Genomic DNA, 17071 nt, shown 5'->3' with positions numbered 1-17071 from the left:
TTTGGGGAAATAATATCATGAAGAAAATGACAGTGTACAAATAGATTAAATGTTTTTCTGAGGGGAGAGAAAGCACCACTGATGAAGAGAAGTGAAGATGTCCAGTAATGAGTAGAACTGAAAAAAATTGCAAAAATTCGTCAGATTGTGTTTCAAAATCATCAGCTGATAGTGAGAAGCATAGCAGACCAAGAAAATATCAATGCAGAAACAGTTAAGAAAATCATAACTGAAAATCTTGGCCAACAACTCATGGCTCTTTCATCACAACAGTGCACCAGCTCACATGGTACTGCCTGTAAGGGATTTTTTCTCCAGTAAACAAATAAATGTATTGGAAAATCCTCCCTACTCACCTGATCTGGCCCCCTATAACTTTGTTTATTCATCCAAAGATAACATAAATATTGAAAAGAAAGACATTTTGATGCATTCAGGACATCAAGAGTGATAAGTGTGTGACAACAGCTCTGATGGTCAGTCCAGAAGAAGAGTTCTAAAATTGCTTTAAAGAGAGACTAGGTCCTGGCATCAGTGCATAGCTTCCTAAGGAAAGTACTTCGAAGGTGACCATAGTGATATTCAGCAGTAAGTAGTGTTTTTTTTGTAGGATGAGTTTGGGATCTTAATTGTCAGACCTTATTGTATCTCCCCCCCACCCCGAGGTGTTTGATTGTTTTGCTGAAACTTTTTTTGTTTTTACTCCAATACAATAAATGATTTTTAACTGAAACCAGGACATTTGGAGTGTTATGTCACAAAACACTGACACTGGGTCTTACTTTAATATCTAGTGAGAGAAGAGGAGGGCTGCCTCATGCCTGCCAGGGGGCTTGAAAGGTCCAGTTCTACTTCTGTTGACACCAGGGGCTCCTGGCTCCTTCCAGGTGGGAATGGGAGTGGAAGCTCCCTCCTTGGTTTTCTCTTACACCACCCCACAAAGAGCGAACCTCATTATTGCTCTTCACGTGGAATCTACTGACACCATGGAGTGGGCTGGGTGACCTGATTACCACTAAATGGAAATGAAAGTCCTGAATATATACTGTGCTTCTTCAGATACCACCTAGCAAGGGTATTAGAGCATCTTGTTGCAGCAGTTCTTAACCTCTGGGAGGCCAGGATGAGTGGACTGCTCTTGATCTCAGGAGTTCAAGACCAGCCTGAGCAAGAGCAAGATCCTGTCTCTACTAAAAAAATAGCCAGGCATTGTGGTGGTGGACCCCCCTTTGGGGGTCAAATGATCCTTTCACAGGAGTCACTTAAGACCATCCTGCATGTTTACATTATGACATTTACATTATGATTCATAACAGTTGCAAAATTACAGTTATGAAGTGGCAACAAAAATAATTTTATGGTTGGGGTCACCACGACATGAGGAACTATATTAAAGGGTTGCAGCATTAGGAAAGTTGAGAACCACTGTGTTATAGTCTAGCAAGGATGGAATTCTGGGCTCCCCACTTGGTCTTTTGCTGGAGGCTGTAAAGTGCAGCTGCAGTTCTTTGCTGTGATGTTTGGCTAGTGTAAACAGTTATACTTGAATGTTTTCTTTTTGCAAGGTTGCCACTTTCCTGGTCCTGTGGCGGGGGAGAATAGGCTTTTCTTTTTTGTTTTCTCTTGTTGCTCGTTTTGTCTGTACCTGTTGTTGTTTCTAGGCTATTGACTTCTCCACTCCTGTGTCTGGAGAAGATGAGGTAAAAGGAGAACCCAGGGGACTCACCTTTGTGTCATTCATTGGGTCTTGAGTTCCTTAGCCAATTCACTCCTCTCCACCTTGGAGAGTCTATTTTTGTTTCTTTTATATAAAATATCCAGAATTTAGGCTGGGTGCGGTGTCTCAGGCCTATCATCTCACTGCTAGGGGAGGCCGAGGTGGGTGGATTGCCTGGGCTCAAGGGTTCCAGACCAGCCTGAGCAAGAGCAAGACTTGGTCTCTAAAAATAGCCAGGCATTGTGGCAGGTGCCTATAGTCCCAGCTACTCAGGAGGCTGAAGCAAGATAATCACTTGAGCCCAAGAGTTTGAGGTTGCCATGAGCTATGACACCACAGTACTCTACTGAGGGCAACAAAGTGAGACTCTGTCTCAAAAAAAAAAAAAAAAAATCCAGAACTTTATTGTAGTTGTGCTTAGCTGAGAGAATAGGGAAGAATACGTCTGCATCATCTTTCTGAAAGTGTATCTCTTCACTATGGTAATTTTAAAGTGTAAAACGTTAAAGTGTTCAATGTTATATCAGAAATAGTTAGATAAAAATCATTTTTAAAAACCAATATAAGAGGCTGAGTATGGTGGCTCAAGCCTGTAATCCCAGTGCTATGGAAGCCGAGGCAGGAGGATCACTTGAGCCAGGGAGTTTGAAGTTGCAGCGAGTTGTGTTCACACCACTACACTCTAGCCTGGGCAACAGAGCAAGATCCTATTACTAATATAAATAAATAAATAAAATTAGTAAAAATTTCTGAGAAATTATCTAGCTAATTGGAAAAAGAATTTGATTTCTTCACTTATAATACCCCCAAATTAATTCCAGATAAATCACTTGCATAAGTAATTAATTTTAAAAGTTAAACCATACACAGGAGAAAACATAAGCACAATAAGTGTAGAAATAAAATTGTAACATCTGTGCATAATTAATGGTTGTCATTAAAATGTAAATAATCCTTACAAATCAATAAGTGAAATATGACTACTATAAATAAAAAAATAATTAGGGAAAAGCCCAAAGAGCCCATTAGCATAAAGAATACAATAACTGGCTGGTACCATGGCTCACACCTGTAATCCTAGCTCTGTAGGAGGCCAACCTCGGAGAGTCATGTGGGCTCAGGAATTTGAGACCAGCCAGAACAAGAGTGAGACCTCCCATCTCTACTAAAAAAGAAAAATTAGCCAACTGTGGTGGGCAACTGCAGTCTCAGCTACACACGAGGCTGAGGCAGGAGGATCACTTGAGCCCAGGACTTTGAGCTAGGCTAATTCCAGTGCACTTAATCCCAGGTAACAAGTTTTTGTTTTTTTTTTTTTTTTTTAAAGTTTACAGCAGCTAACAAGTATAGGAAAATGTCACCTTCTCAGCTAATGAGAGAAGTGAAAAACCAAATTAATTCCTGTGGTTTAGTTTGGTTTAGTTGCATACTACAACTAAACTTACAAACACAAACACAATCATGCAGAGAACTAAATCCAGAAAACCTTTTTGATGGAAATTTTCCCCGTAAGTCCTAAAATTCACAAAGATCATCATTCTTTTTGACCAAATAATTCCACTTCAGGAAACTTATCCTAAAGAAAAGAAGATTAACATAAAGATTCATGGAGAAGAATGTTAATAATGAAAGTATCAATTATGTTTAAAAGTTATAAAACCCAAAGGATTCTAACAATGAAAAATTGGCTGAATAAAGAAGGGCGCACTCATAGCAAAAAATGCCACGTGACTGGTATAAACCATGTTGTATGAGAACACTTAATGCCATGGGGAGAATGCTCACAACTCATCATTATGTAAAAAAAACCTAAAAGGCATATTACACAGTAGCTTGGACACTAATGCTCTTTTATTAGGTAAAAAATTTCATAGAAATAACGTATTAAGAAGACACAAAAGTACTAGCACTTGAAAATTTAAGCCCTGCAATTATGATTTATATTTTTTCTTCTTTTTATTTTTCTATCTTCAAAATGTATTACAGCAAAGCATACTTACATATTTAAAACAAAATGATAAATATATGTGGATTTCCTAGGGAATGCTTTTAAGTGCCTGATGACATCACTGTGGATCCAGGCGCTTCATTTTCCTTTCATCCTGTCACCCATGGCCCTTTGGTTTTCATCCTTATGCTTTCATTGTTATAAAGTAGCTATTGTACCTACAGATGTCACACAAATGCTCTAGGTTGGAAGGAGGGAAAGAACTCACCCTCTGCACACGTACCCCTTTTGAGTTGGGACTGTTTCTCAGAGACCCCTTTACCCGTCTCTTGCTCACATCTCATATGAAAATCTAGCTACAAGGGAAGCTGAAAGATGTATCTCATTTCTCAGCCTCTTAGAGTAAATGATGGCAAGAAAGAAAGAAAGGGCTAGGAGTGGGTGCTGAGTGAGCCAACTGCAGTTTTTACATAGTATTTTTTTATGTAGAAAATTAAAAGCATATTTTGTGGAGTGCATGGATTGAATATAGTGACAACCAAACTATGCAAGAATTGTGCTTTTGGGGCCCTGTAAAAAGCATTTGTGACATCTGAACATTAAAAGGAGTTAGGAGATGTACTTACAAAGTATTCAGGCTCTGATCCCGACATGGCAGGGGTGCGATGCTATAAATTGTATGTCTTTATGCTGAGAAAAGATTAGAAGGCCCTGACGGTGTGCTTATCTTGACCATCAACTCACTCACAGCCACTTTGCTGTGTAGCCCAGGGAAGGAGCCCTTTCATGCTGTGATTTGTTACATGAAACCTAAGTCAGCCACCCAGTTTCTACCACAAAAATCATCAAAAAGCAAGATTTATCATACAACTGAAAGCAGCAAGCTGTTGCATAAGGAGCAAGCAAAGTCTGCGGAGATCAGGAGATCTAAGAGTTGCATCAGATGGCAATAAACAGCTGCATGCCTTGTGCTGGCATTAGCATCCACAAACATCGGTTTCCTCATCCATCAGGTCGGATGGTGTGCTGAAAAGATTTCTTAGGCAAGACATTACTGTGTCCTTTTATAATACCCTATTATAATTGATATCATCTGAAAATTTATAACTGCAAAGGTAGGAATCACACATCTAGAGAAACTGAGATGGGGAGGGTCATTGGGGTTCTATTTATTTATTTATTTATTTATTTATTTTTGAGACAGAGTCTCCAGCTGTTGCCCTGGGTAGAGTGCCATGGCGTCACAGCTCACAGCAACCTCCAACTCAGGCTCAAGCAATCCTCTTGCCTCAGTTTTTCTATATTTAGTAGAGATAGTGGTCTTGCTTTTGCTCAGACTGGTCTCAAACTCGTGAGCACAAGCAATCCACCCGTCTCAGCCTCCCTGAGCACTAGGATTATAGTTGTGAGCCCACTGCACCTGGCTAGTCTTTGGGTTTCTTCAAAGTAAATGGTAGATGGAGGTGGTACATGGTACAATCCATGGAGGAACTAACACAGATAGAACCCTTGGAGGCTGGGCATGGTGGCTTATGCCTGTAGTCCTAGCATTCCGGGAGGCCAAGGTGGTTGGATTACTTGAGGTCAGGAGTTCAAGACCAGCCTGAGCAAGAGTGAGATTCCCATCTCTAAAAATAGCCGGGTGTTGTGGTGGACACCTTTTGTCCCAGCTACTGGGGAGGTTGAGGCAAGAGCATCGCTGGAGTCCAAGAGTTTGAGGTTGCTGTGAGCTATGATACCACTGCGCTCTACCCAGAGTAAAAGAATGAGACTCTGTCTCAGAAAAAAAAATAAGTAAAATAAAATACATAAAACAGATATAACCGTTTGGGACCAAATCTAACTTAATTATTTACACTATTTTGCAGAATTAGAGAAATGACTTAGTAGTACAATTTATTGAACCCATTCCCCAATTCAAGATCTTGTTGATTTGATCTCATAAACTAAAACAAACAAAACCTACACACACACACACACACACGCACGCCCCTCAGGAGTGAGACAAATCGCTATAGTGCAGAAGGTGTTATGATAGTCACTAAAATCTTTCAGTCCAGGAATCAGAGTCCATGCAAAGAATCCTACGTTGAAACCACTGGAATGTATCAACTTTCAGGTTCAGATGAAACTTACACCTGTCAGCATAGGCTGTGCTGGGGTTGGAATTCTTGCTCCACTGTTTAGAGCTGTGTGACAGTCAGCAAGTTACTTAACCTCTCTGTGCCTCCATTTCTTTTCTGCAAAATAGGGGAACAATAATCACACCTACTCTTTTAGTACTGGTTGAAATTTAAAATTTTTTTAGCCCAATGCCTGGTCTCTACGTAGTTATTACTAGAGAGGTAAGTTTTAATTCTTTAAGTAACTCAGTGAATTTGCAACTAAGGTTATAAACTGTTTTGTACTTAGTAACTTGTACTGGATTTCTTAATTTGGGAAATAACGCTTCTCTCTGCAGAAATGTACAGAAAACTTGGGGAAGTTCTTAAGGGAATACGTTTCAGGGAACGCATGAAGTTTTACAAAGAGCTGTTGCCTGAAGCTTGAGTGCTTCCTGGTATAGCTTTGGTATCTCTGCTCCTGGCTAGAATACACAGGACAAGAGAGACACAAACTCCAGACAGAGCAGGAAAAGAAATGTTTTGTTCGTTGTATTCAGATTGGGCTATCTCCCTCAGCAAAAACTAATAATCAACTGAAAATGGTCACAAGAAGGAACTGGGTTTTCAATTATTGTCTATTTCTCTTGCTGCAAATCTCCCCCAGGATACTTAACAGGTGTCAGCTTCCAGTCCCTAAATTTAAGTTGTTAAAATGGTCTCTCAAATCAATGGGGAAGGGCTGCCTTGTCCATTAAAGGGTGTTGAGACAGCTGGCTAAGCATTTGGAAAAACAAAGTTAGAACCTGATCTCAAACCAAAATAAACCACAAGTGGGTTAAATATTTAAAGAAAGGAAAAGAAGTGAAAATATCAGAAGAAAACAGAGATGAATAGCAACAGAATTCTATTATAGGAAAAGACTTTATGACTATAATACTAAGAGCAGATATTTTAGTGGGAAAAATAATTGTTGATTGAATAAAACAAATTGAAACTTCCATATCTATACATATGTATAGATATGTAAAGTCATAAACAAAAATAATGGAGAATAGAACCTTAAGAAAAGTAACATGCATTTACCACATTAACAAACTACTAGCCTATCTATAGAGAGAACTCTTACATGTAAATTTTAGGAAAAAAATGACCTGTCTACTCTTTCCCCCACCCAATGTGGTCATACTCATAAACAGGATATTTTTTTAAAAAAGAAAGAGGTAAGGATAGTAAATGTGATGAAAATTCAGCCTCCTTATATATCAGCCACTTACCTGTCACATTGTCCAAGGTTAAAAACACCATCTCCCCTCCGTGTTAGTTAGAAACATCCATGAGCAGGCAAGAACTTTTTGGAGAGCTATTGGGCTATATATATAACTTTTTATGTAAAATGTCTTTGATAATTTATAATATTTTATTCTTAAAAAAAGTAGAAGGATATGCCTGGAGATTTAGATCAAGGAGGTTCATTGCAACATAGTTTAGAATTTTAATGTAGAACATTAAAGAGATATTGGTCATCTGAGGCTGGTTAATACATTAACATTTAGTCTCTGTAATGGAATATGATGGAATATTTCATAAAAACTAAGTTGCGCATATAGAATGATATCCACAAATACAAAAATTATAAAACAGGAGTATAGTATAAGTCATATTTATATCAAAATTCTATATCTTGCTATGTTTAATATTTTAACAGATATATATAGAAGAATATTAATATATTGTTAAAATAATTGTCCCTCCCACCAGGCCAGGACCCTCAAGACTATCAAGGTCATGAAAAACAAGGAGTAACTGAGAAACTGTCACAGACCCAAGGAGTATAGAAAGGCATGGAGCTCAATGCAGTGTGGTAGGACCCTGCACTGGGTCCTCAGGTAGAAAGAAGACATTATGGAAAACCTTATGAGGGTGGCACGTGTGGCTCAAAGGAGTAGGGCAGCGGCCCAAAATGCCAGAGGTGGCAGGTTCAAAACCAGCCCTGGCCAGAAACTGCAAAAAAAAAAAAAAAAAAAAAAGAAAGAAACAACTTATGAAATCCAAATAAAGTCTACAGTTGAGTTAATAATAATGTAGAAATGTCAGGTTCTTGGTTTTGACAGATATAACACAGTAAAGTAATGTATGAACAATGCAGGAAACTGCCTGGGGTATATGAGAAGCCTTCCTAAGCTATCTTAATAACTTTTAGGAAAACCTAAAATTGTCTTAGAATGAAAATTTTGGAGAGTTAAAGGACATAAATTTAGCAAGTAACCAGGTGGATTTGAGCTGCACCAAGAGGGAAAGTTGAAGAACGCACATCAACCCTGCTGAGGCGAGCTGCAACCCTAAGGATACAAACAAAAGGTACAAAATCCATCACCAAGTGGACAGGAGTCCCCTCCCTCACGAGAATGGCTCGGAGTGCCCCACAAATAAACGAGCAGAGTTCAAAGGTCCTCCCACTACACTCCATGGGAGAGACCCTATAAAAACTGGACCTACCTCCCCTACGAGGGCGCCACGGCATTCTCCTGCCAGGCAATAAAACTGTATATATTCTCTACCTGCAACTCTGAGCTCCCAGCACTCCCCTTCACTCTCACTCTGAGGTCTGGAGGCCTGTCCCCCAGGAGTCCAGATTCTTGGGTGATTTCTCCAGGGGTGTGGACAGGGCCTAAACTGCAGCTGGTCAGTGTTGACTCTGGGGTACAGGAGTGAGGAGAGGATGGTCAGTGGAGAGGTTACCACACTGGAGCGGTGGTCCCCCGAGGCGCAGAGCAGCAGCCATCTTTTAGCAACAATAGGGCTCACTCCCAGATATTCTGAAACCACACCTCCTATCTCTCTGGACAACCAGAGGAGGCCGGGCATCTACTCAGGTGGCAACCACCATGGAACAGATCTGGGACGGAAATGCAGGCCCCATGAGTAAAGGGTTTGCCTGAGGCGGTACCAGCCTGGGTGGAGCACGGGCACTAGAAATGCACACACAGAGCCGGGAAGTTCCCAGGGTGGGGCTGACCCAGAGGACTGCTTCACTGAGCCTAAGATGCACCTGGCCCTCAGGGGATCATCAGCCTATAGACAAAGGAAGACAGGAGGATAGAACTGACAGGTAACCAGATACAAACCTGCAGGACCAAAGACAGGGCCCAAGGTGCAGGCTCTGGGAACTCAAAACAGCTTCTCCAATGTACTCAGCCCTACTATGAAACTAATTTAGGGCTTTCACATGAAAACTATAACCCAGTTACAACCCAAGAATAGGGGGAAGGGGGAAAGGGAGGGGAGGGAGGGGGCAGGTGAGTAGAGGGAGGGGGATTGGTGGGATTACACCTGTGGTGCATCTTACAAGGTTATATGCGAAACTTAGGAAATGTGGAATGTAAATGTCTTAGCACAATAATTAAGAAAATGCCAGGAAGGCTATGTTAACCAGTGTGATAAAAATGTGTCAAATGGTCTATGAAACTAGGGTATGATGCCCCATGATCATATGAATGTACACAGCTATGATTTAATTAAAAAAAAAAAAAAAGCTTCTATTCTGCAGGGGAATTTTAGCAGGGACAGCAACAAATTCCCGCAAAGTTGTTCTGTTCTGTTCTGTCAGTAACATCAATCAGGGGCGGGGCTGGAACTGAATGAACACCCCCCCCCCCAGCCTCCATCAAGCTCCTGAGGTTGTCAGGCCTCACCTCCCCCTGCTAGTAGAGGCAGAGTGCAGCGGCCTGTCTGAGCACAAATAGATTTCCTTGTGATTCAGGCAGGTGCAACCCCCTGGAGTATCTGTTCACTACATGAAACTGGGTCAATGCCCTGCGGGACTATCAGTGACTGGGTTTGACAGACATGCAAGGTGGGGAAGGAGGCATCAACCTTCCCTGATGGATCTATTTGCTGGGTGGATCCTCCTGACTCCATGGAACACCGGAGCAAGACATATCTGAGTAGTCACCAGACCCCTGCAATCCAGTTGCCAGAGACCTTTTAAACTCTCCCACCTGAGACAGATGCTGACTGAGACAATTCATTTGCACCTTTTGAACTGAGCCAATTGCCTGAGGACTATTCAGGTGGTGCCCTGCGTGTGTGGTTGTAGGAAGGTTTGATTTTCCTTTTCCAATTGTTGCCTTAATTGCTGGGGGGCAGGGTGACTTAATTGCTGGTACTTCTCCATAGCTGAGACTTCAACCCAGAGTAACTGTTTCGCTAGGGTCGAACAGAGACCAGCTGAAAACAAGAAAGAACCACTTAGCCCCACCACACCAAACAGGTACCCAGTTTCTCAGGCCATGGCACCTTTGTCAGGTCCTTGACAAAGCTCCAGGGGAAAAATAAAAGGGTGTAAAACAATCATGGGGTGGAATCAGTGGAAATACTCTGGTAACATGAATAACCAGAATAGATCAACCCCTCCCCCCACCCCCCAAGGAAAGACATGGCAGATGTAACTGAAGATCCCATTCATAAACAGCTGGCCAAGATGTCAGAAATCGAATTTAGAATTTGGATTGCAAACAAGATTAATAAAATGGGGAAAATTTGGTAGAAATTTGAGCAGCAGTTCAAAAGTCGGAATTAGAAATTTGAGGAAAAATTCAAAAGTTGCCTCAAGAATTTAACGAATTTAAAGACAAAACCACCAAAGATTTTGACACACTGAAGCAAGAATTTGCAGCCATCAAAGCGCTGAAAAATACAGTAGAATCCCTCAGTAACAGAGTGGAGCAAGCAGAAGAAAGGATTTCTGACATTGACGACAAAGCCTTTGAATGCTCCCAAACTCTCAAAGAGGAAGAGAAATGGAGAGCAAAAATGGATCATTCTCTCAGAGAGCTCTGGGATAATTCGAAGAAGGCTAATATCCCCCTCATTGGAATCCCTGAAACTGATGAAGTGGCCTCGCTAGGCACAGAGGCCATTCTCCATGAAATTATGAAAGAGAATTTTCCAGACATGCCAAGAGATTCTGAAATTCAGATAGCAGACAGTTTCAGAACCCCAGCACGACTCAATCCCAATAAGACATCCCCCAGGCATATCATAATTAACTTCACTAAAGTTAATACGAAGGAGAAAATTCTCAAAGCAGCCAGCCGTAAGAAATCCATTACCTACAAAGGGAAGAATATTAGAATGACTGCAGATCTCTCTGCCGAAAATTTTCAAGCCAGAAGAGGTGGTCATCAACTTTTAATCTCCTAAAGCAAAATAACTTTCAACCCCGGATCCTGTATCCAGCTAAACTGAGTCTCATTTATGATGGAGAAATTAAATACTTTAATTACATTCATATGTTGAAGAAATTTGCCATAACCAAACCAGCTCTTCAGGATATTCTCAGACCTATCCTCCATAATGACCAGCCCAATCCTCTACCACAAAAGTAAACTCACTCAGATACTTTTGATCAAACTCCAACTTCCACAGTGGTGAAAGGATTAAAAATGTCCACTAGACTTTTGAAAAACTCAATACCCAAAATTTTATCAGACTTATCAATATTCTCCATTAATGTGAACGGCTTAAACTGTCCTCTAAAGAGGCATAGGTTAGCTGACTGAATACAAAAACTCAGGCCAGATATTTGCTGCATACAAGAGTCACATCTTACCTTAAAAGATAAATAAAGACTCTGGGTGAAAGAATGGTCATCCATATTTCAGGCAAATGATAATCAGAAAAAAGCAGGTGTTGCAATTCTATTTGCAGACACAATAAGCTTTAAACCAACAAAAGTAAGGAAGGACAAGAATGGTCACTTCATATTTGTTAAGGGTAATACTCAATATGATGAGATTTCAATTATTAATACATATGCACCCAACCAGAATGCACCTGAATTTATAAGAGAAACTCTAACAGACATGAGCAACTTGATTTCCTCCAGCTCCATAATAATTGGACATTTCAACACTCCTTTGGCAGTGTTGGATCTATCCTCCAATAAGAAGCTGAGCAAAGAAATTTTAGATTTAAACCTAATTATCCAACATTTGGATTTAGCAGACATCTACAGAACATTTCATCCCAACAAAACTGAATACACATACTTCTCATCAGCGCTCAGAACGTACTCCAAAATCAATCACATCTTAAGTCACAAGTCTAACCTCAGCAAATTTAAAGGAATGGAAATTACCTCTTGCATCTTCTCAGACCACCATGGAATAAAAGTTGAGCTCAGTAACAAAAGGAATCTGCATACTCATACAAAAACATGGAAGTTAACCTTATGCTGAATGTTAGCTGGGTCAGAGATGAGATTAAGAAGAAAATTGCCAAATTGTTGGAACAAAACAACAATGAAGACACGAATTATGAGAACCTCTGGGATAGCACAAAGGCAGTCCTAAGAGGGAAATTTATAGCACTGCAAGCCTTCCTCAAGAGAACGGAAAGAGAGGAAGTTAACAACTTAATGGGACATCTCAAGCAACTGGAAAAGTAAAGACATTCCAACCCCAAACCCAGTAGAAGAAAAGAAATAACCAAAATTAGAGCAGAATTAAATGAAATTGAAAACAAAAGTATTATATAACAGATCAATAAATCAAAAAGTTGGTTTTTTGAAAAGGTCAATAAAATAGATAAACGTTTGGCTAACCTAATCAGGAAAAAAATGGAGTAAAATCTCTAATCTCATCAATCAGAAATGACAAAGATGAAACAACAACAGACTCCTCAAAAATTCAAAAAAATCTTAATGAATATTACAAGAAATATTTATTCTCAGAAATATGAAAATCTGAAGGAAACTGACAAATACCTGGAAGCATATCACCTTCTAAGACTTAGCCAGAATCAAGTGGAAATGTTGAACAGGCCAATATCAAGTTCTGAAATAGCATCAACCATACAAAACATCCCTAAAAAGAAAAGCCCTGGACCAGATGGCTTCACATCAGAATTTTACCAAACCTTTAAAGAGGAATTAGTACCTATATTACTCAACCTGTTCCAAAACGTAGAAAATGAAGGAAGACTACCCAACACGTTCTATGAAGCAAACATCACCCTGATCCCCAAACCAGGAAAAGACCCAACAAGAAAAGAAAATTATAGACCAATATCACTAATGAATATAGATGCAAAAATATTCAACAAGATCCTTACAAAAAGAATCCAGCAACACATCAAACAAATTATACATCATGACCAAGTCAGTTTTATCCCAGAGTCTCAAGGCTGGTTCAATATACGTAAATCTAGAAGTATTCAGCACATAAACAGATTAATAAACAAAAACCATATGATTCTCTCAATTGATGCAGAAAAAGCTTTTGAAAATATACACCATCCCTTCATTATCAGAACACTTAAGAAAATTGGTATAGAAGGGACATTTCTTAAACTGATAGAGGCTATCTACAGCAAACCCATAGCCAATATCACATTGAATGGAGTTAAACTGAGATCATTTCCACTCAGATCAGGAACCAGACAAGGCTGCCCATTGTCTCCACTGCTCTTTAACATTGTAATGGAAGTTTTAGCCACTGCAATTAGGGAAGAAAAGGCAATCAAGGGTATCCATATAGGGTCAGAAGAGATCAAACTTTTGCTCTTCGTAGATGATATGATTGTATATCTGGAATACACCAGAGATTCTACTACAAAAGTCTTAGAAGTGATCAAGGAATACAGCAGCATCTCAGGTTATAAAATCAACATTCATAAATTGGTAGCCTTTATATATACCAACATAGTCAAGCGGAAAAAACAGTTGAGGACTCTATTCCATTCACAGTAGTGCCAAAGAAGATGAAATATATGGGAGTTTATCTAACAAAGGACATGAAAGATCTCTATAAAGAGAACTATGAAACTCTAAGAAAAGAAATAGCTGAAAATGTTAACAAATGGAAAAACATACCATGCTCATGGCTGGGAAGAATCAACATTGTTAAAATGTCCACACTACCCAAAGCAATGTACAATTTTAACGAAATCCCTATTAAAGCTCCACTGTCATACTTTAAAGATCTTGAAAAAAATACTTCATTTTATATAGAATCAGAAAAAACCTTGAATAGCCAAGACATTACTCAGAAATAAAAACAAAGCAGGAGGAATCACGCTACCAGACCTCAGAGTATACTATAAATTGATAGTGATCAAAACAGCATGGTACTGGCACAAAAACAGAGAAGTAGATGTCTGGAACAGAATAGAGAACTAAGAGATGAACCCAGCTACTTACCGTTATTTGATCTTTGGCAAGCCAATTAAAAACGTTCAGTGGGGAAAAGATTCCCTATTTAACAAATGGTGCTGGGTGAACTGGCTGACAACCTGTAGAAGACTGAAACTGGACCCACACCTTTCATCATTAACTAAGATAGACTCTCACTGGGTTAAAGATTTAAACTTAAGACATGAAACTATAAAAATACTAGAAGAGAGTGCAGGGAAATCCCTTGAAGAAATCGGTCTGGGACCTGATCAAACTAAAAAGCTTCTACACAGCCAAGAACTCAGTAAGTAAAGCAAGCAGACAGCCCTCAGAATGGGAGAAGATATTTTCAGGTTATGTTTCCGACAAAGGTTTAATAAACAGAATTCACACAGAACTCAAACGTATAAGCAAGAAAAGAACAAGTATCCCATCGCAGGCTGGGCAAGGGACTTGAAGAGAAACTTCTTCTCTGAAGAAGTCACACGGCCTACAGACATATGAAAAAATGCTCATCATCCTTAATCATCAGAGAAATGCAAATCAAAACTACTTTGAGATATCATCTAACTCCAGTAAGATTAGCCCATATCACAAAATCCCAATACCAGAGATGTTGGCGTGGATGTGGAGAAAAGAGAACACTTCTACACTGCTGGTGGGAATGCAAACTAATACATTCCTTTTGGAAAGATGTTTGGAGAACACTTAGAGATCTAAAAATAGATCTGCCATTCAAGCCTATAATTCCTCTACTAAGCATATACCCAGAAGACCAAAAATCACATTATAACAAAGATATTTGTACCAGAATGTTTATTGCAGCCCAATTCATAATTGCTAAGTCATGGAAAAAGCCCCAGTGCCCATCGATCCGTGAATGGATTAATAGATTGTGGTATATGTACACCATGGAATATTATGCAGCTTTAAAGAAAGATGGAGACTTTACCTCTTTCATGTTTACATGGATGGAGCTGGAACATATTCTTCTTAGTAAAGTATCTCAAGAATGGAAGAAAAAGTATCCAGTGTACTCAGCCCTACTATGAAACTAATTTATGGCTTTCACATGAAAGCTATAACCCAGTTATAACCTAAGAATAGGGGGAAGGGGGAAAGGGAGGGGAGGGAGGGAGGAGGGAGATGGAGGGAGGGGGATTAGTGGGATTACACCTGCGGTGCATCTTACAAGGGTATATGTGAAACTTAGTAAATGTAGAATGTAAATGTCTTAACACAATAACTAAGAAAGTGCCAGGCAGGCTATGTTAACCAGCGTGATGAAAATGTGTCAAATGGTCTATAGAACCAGTGTATGTAGCCCCATGATCGCATTAATGTACACAGCTATGATTTAATAAATAAAGAAATAAAAATTTTAAAAAATTTAAAAAAAAAGGAAAGTTTGGGCTCAGTATCCATGGCTCAGTGGATAGGGCACTGGCCACATACACTGAGGCCCAGGCCTGCTAAGCAACAACGACAACTGCAACAACAACGAAAACATAGCCAGGCATTGTGGCAGGCACCTATAGTCCTAGCTACTTGAGAGGCTGAGGCAAGAGAATGGCTTAAACCCAAGAGTTTGAGGTTGCTGTGAGCTGTGATGCCACAGCATTCTACAGAGAGTCACATAGTGAGACTCTGTCTCAAAATAAATAAAAATAAAGAATAAAAAGTTTGTTAAAATATATCAAGACAATTCTCAAAAATGTGTAAACCTGAGGGGTGGGATTGGGGTGAGCGACATAAAGACTTTCAGATTTTATGGGTGTAATGCTGTGCAGTGACTATGCATATTATAAAGGACAAACTGATTTAAAAATAAAACAATATTGTAGAAGTTCATTTGCAAACATAAACTAAAATAGCAAATTGGAATACAGTATAATCCTATTTAAATATTTTTTAAAGTTAATTACTTGTTTTTGCTTGCCTTTATATTCCAAATTTAATAACACACATGAATTACTTATAAAATTAAAAAAATAGTTTAAGTTTAAAATATCCCTCGAGGTGGGCATGAAGCAAATAGGATCCTCAAATCTCTGGTCTTGGCTGGGCATGGTGGCTCATGCCTGTAATCCTAGCATTCTGGGAGGTTTAGGCAGGAGGATCGCTGGAGCTCAGGAGTTTGAGACCAGCCCGAGCATGAGTAAGACCCTTTCTCTAGTGAAAAATAGAAAACCTATCTGGGTCTTGGGGCGGGGGGACTGGCTGTAGTCCCAGCTACTCCGGAGGCTGAGGCAGGAGGATCACCTGAACCCAAGAGCTTGAGGTTGCTGTTAGCTGATGCTGTGACACTCTACCCAGGGCAACAGAGTGAAACTCTGTCTCAGAAAACAAAACAAAACTCTGGTCTTATATGCGTTGAAATCAGGGGTTTCCTAATCACATCCTTGCTCCTTAAAACTTTGGGAGCTACAAGAAAAGATCCTCTTTGTCGATGGTGACTTTGGCTCTTTCTTCTAGTGATAAACTTAAATAAATATTTTTTAATTATATGATTTAACACAGCTTGCCCATGCTTAGGTCATTCTGTCCAAGACAAGAAGGTAAAGATATGAATTATAAAGAAAAAAACAGAAAGACTTAACAGTATGAAACATTATTTCCTGCATTGTTGGTCATTCATAACGATTTTCAAAAAGAATGACAGCCAGCAAAATAAAGAAAATACAGAATTACTAAACTTAAACACGACTATTGGAAAATGAAGACAAAACATAAACAACCATTTCATCTATTTCATGTTTATCACATAATCGCAGCCCTGACATATTTGGAATAAACAGCCTAATAATCTAGATGCAAATGTGATTGATATTTATTGTAATATTTTAGACATGTATCCACATAACGCAAGATTTTCATGTGTTTGTCTTATCTAGAAATGAATTTGCTGGATGGTTTCCAAGCTGTAATTTGGATGTATGAGAATGTAAATACCACATTATAATTGAGTTCCCAGTAGCTTTTTAAGCTCGTGGAGATTAGGCAATGGCTGATGCCAGGCGTCTTCAGAAGCCCTGGAGACCCAGCTGCTCACAGGGCTTTCCCACGGGCCGCCCACTCGCAAGAGCCATATTTCAAAATGCATTTCTATGAGTTTCAGGGACTTTGTG

Source organism: Nycticebus coucang, chromosome 18, assembly GCF_027406575.1.
Source record: "Nycticebus coucang isolate mNycCou1 chromosome 18, mNycCou1.pri, whole genome shotgun sequence".
NCBI lineage: Eukaryota > Metazoa > Chordata > Mammalia > Primates > Lorisidae > Nycticebus > Nycticebus coucang.
This window is presented reverse-complemented; position numbering follows the sequence as displayed.